Raw genomic sequence first — 2,500 nt, forward strand, 5'->3', positions numbered from 1 at the left:
GGTCTCCCATCCAAGTACTAACCAGGCCCGTCCCTGCTTAGCTTCCAAGATCAGACGAGATTGGGCTTGTTCAGGGTGGTGTGGCTGTAGGTATTGTTTTTCTATTGACCTACATCTCTTATACATCTAGAAACCAGCATTGAAGGAAGCCGGAACAAGAGAGAAGAAAAAAAGGCATACAGCCCCTGGTATTCCCAGGTGGTCTCCCATCCAAGTACTAACCAAGCCCGTCCCTGCTTAGCTTCCAAGATCAGACGAGATTGGGCTTGTTCAGGGTGGTGTGGCTGTAAGTATTGTTTTCCTATTGACCTACATCTCTTATACATCTAGAAAACAGCACTGAAGGAAGCCAGAACAAGAGAGAAGAAAAAAAGGCCTACAGCACCTGGTATGCCCAGGTGGTCTCCCATTCAAGTACTAACTAGGCCTGGCGCTGCTTATCTTTCAAGATCAGACGAGATTGTGCTTGTTCAAGGTGGAGTGGTTGTAGGTATTGGTTTCCTATTGACCTACATCTCTTATACATCTCAAAACCAGCATTGAAGGAAGCCGGAACAAGAGAGATAAAAAAAAAGGCCTACAGCAGCTGGTATTGCCAGGTGGTCTCCCATCCAAGTACAAACCAGGCCTGGCCCTGCTTAGCTTCCAAGATCAGACGAGATTGGGCTTGTTCAGGGTGGTGTGGCTGTAGGTATTGGTTTCCTATTGACCTACATCTCTTATACATCTCAAAACCAGCATTGAAGGAAGCCGGAACAAGAGAGAGAAAAAAAAGGCCTGCAGCACCTGGTATTCCCAGGTGGTCTCCCATCAAAGTACTAACCAGGTCCGGCGCTGCTTAGCTTCCAAGATCAAACGAGATTGGGATTGTTCAGAGATGTGTAGCTGTAGGTAATGGTTTTGTATTGACCTACATCTCTTATAATCTCAAAACCAGCATTGAAGGAAGCCGGAACAAGAGAGAAAAAAAAAAGCCTACAGCACCTGATATTCCCAGGTGGTCTCCCATCCAAGTACTAACCAGGCCCGGCCCTGCTTAGCTTTGAAGATCAGATGAGATTGGGCTTGTTCAGGGTGGTGTGGCTGTAGGTATTGTTTTCCTATTGACCTACATCTCTTATACATCTAGAAACCAGCATTGAAGGAAGCCGGAACAAGAGAGAAGAAAAAAAGGCCTACAGCACCTGGTATTCCCAGGTGGTCTCCCATCCAAGTACTAACCAGGCCTGGCTCTGCTTAGCTTCCAAGATCAGACGAGATTGGGCTTGTCCAGGGTGGTGTGGCTGTAGGTATTGGTTTCCTAATGACCTACATCACTTATACATTTTAAAACCAGCATTGAAGGAAGCCAGAACAAGAGAGAAAAAAAAAGTACTAACCAGGCCCGGACCTGCATAGCTTTCAAGATCAGACGAGATTGGGCTTGTTCAGGGTGGTGTGGCTGTAGGTATTGGTTTTCTATTGACCTACATCTCTTATACATATCAAAACCAGCATTGAAGGAGGCCGGAACAAGAGAGAAAAAAAAAAGCCTACAGCACCTGATATTTCCAGGTGGTCTCCCATCCAAGTACTAACCAGGCCCAGCCCTGCTTAGCTTCCAAGATCAGACGAGATTGGGCTTGTTCAGGGTGGTGTGGCTGTAGGTAACGGTTTCCTATTGACCTACATCTCTTATACATCTCAAAACCAGCATTGAAGAAAGTCGGAACAAGAGAGAAAAAAAAAAGGGCCTACAGCACCTGGTATTCCCAGGTGGTCTTGCATCCAAGTACTAACCAACCCCGGCTCTGCTTAGCTTCCAAGATCAGGCTTGTTCAGGGTGGTGTGGCTGTAGGTATTGGTTTCCTATTGACTTACATCTCTTATACATCTAAAAACCAGCATTGAAGGAAGCCGGAACAAGAGAGAAAAAAAAAAAGCCTACAGCACCTGGTATTCCCAGGTGGTCTCCCATCCAAGTACTAACCAGGCCTGGCCCTGCTTAGCTTCCAAGATCAGACGAGATTGGGCTTGTTTAAAGATGTGTAGCTGTAGGTTTTGGTTTCCTATTGACCTACATCTCTTATTATCTCAAAACCAGCATTGAAGGAAGCCGGAACAAGAGAGAAAAAAAAAAGGCCTACAGCACCTGGTATTCCCAGGTGGTCTCCCATCCAAGTACTAACCAGGCCCATCCCTGCTTAGCTTCCAAGATCAGACGAGATTGGGCTTGTTCAGGGTGGTGTGGCTGTAGGTATTGTTTTCCTATTGACCTACATCTCTTATACATCTAGAAAACAGCATTGAAGGAAGCCAGAACAAGAGAGAAGAAAAAAAGGCCTACAGCACCTGGTATTCCCAGGTGGTCTCCCATTCAAGCACTAACCAGGCCCGGATCTGCTTAGCTTCCAAGATCAGACGAGATTGGGCTTGTTCAGGGTGGTGTGGTTGTAGGTATTGGTTTCCTATTGACCTACATCTCTTATACATCTCAAAACCAGCATTGAAGGAGGCCGGA

General features: G+C 46.3%; 3 non-coding genes and 7 pseudogenes across 3 annotated transcripts in view; all 10 read right to left on the reverse strand.

Moving 5' to 3' along the window:
• LOC142121011 (5S ribosomal RNA) overlaps nt 1–92 on the reverse strand; it is a 119-nt gene extending 27 nt beyond the window's left edge. Inside the window, exon 1 of the ribosomal RNA XR_012683857.1 lies at nt 1–92. This exon is cut by the window's left edge and continues 27 nt beyond it. This is a non-coding gene — a ribosomal RNA (5S ribosomal RNA).
• An 81-nt stretch (nt 93–173) lies between these two features.
• Nucleotides 174–292, reverse strand: LOC142120972 (5S ribosomal RNA; annotated as a pseudogene).
• A 282-nt stretch (nt 293–574) lies between these two features.
• Nucleotides 575–693, reverse strand: LOC142121089 (5S ribosomal RNA; annotated as a pseudogene).
• Nucleotides 694–774: 81 nt separating this feature from the next.
• Nucleotides 775–893, reverse strand: LOC142121095 (5S ribosomal RNA; annotated as a pseudogene).
• Nucleotides 894–972: 79 nt separating this feature from the next.
• On the reverse strand, nt 973–1,091 carry LOC142120978 (5S ribosomal RNA; annotated as a pseudogene).
• Nucleotides 1,092–1,172: 81 nt separating this feature from the next.
• On the reverse strand, nt 1,173–1,291 carry LOC142120960 (5S ribosomal RNA; annotated as a pseudogene).
• A 238-nt stretch (nt 1,292–1,529) lies between these two features.
• On the reverse strand, nt 1,530–1,648 carry LOC142120898 (5S ribosomal RNA). Its single transcript, XR_012683809.1, has one exon. It is a non-coding gene; the product is annotated as a 5S ribosomal RNA (ribosomal RNA).
• A 272-nt stretch (nt 1,649–1,920) lies between these two features.
• Nucleotides 1,921–2,039, reverse strand: LOC142121054 (5S ribosomal RNA; annotated as a pseudogene).
• An 80-nt stretch (nt 2,040–2,119) lies between these two features.
• Nucleotides 2,120–2,238, reverse strand: LOC142120925 (5S ribosomal RNA). The gene has a single exon (XR_012683833.1). It is a non-coding gene; the product is annotated as a 5S ribosomal RNA (ribosomal RNA).
• An 81-nt stretch (nt 2,239–2,319) lies between these two features.
• Nucleotides 2,320–2,438, reverse strand: LOC142121075 (5S ribosomal RNA; annotated as a pseudogene).
• Nucleotides 2,439–2,500: the final 62 nt, after the last annotated feature.

This window comes from Mixophyes fleayi, unplaced genomic scaffold, assembly GCF_038048845.1.
Source record: "Mixophyes fleayi isolate aMixFle1 unplaced genomic scaffold, aMixFle1.hap1 Scaffold_2085, whole genome shotgun sequence".
NCBI lineage: Eukaryota > Metazoa > Chordata > Amphibia > Anura > Limnodynastidae > Mixophyes > Mixophyes fleayi.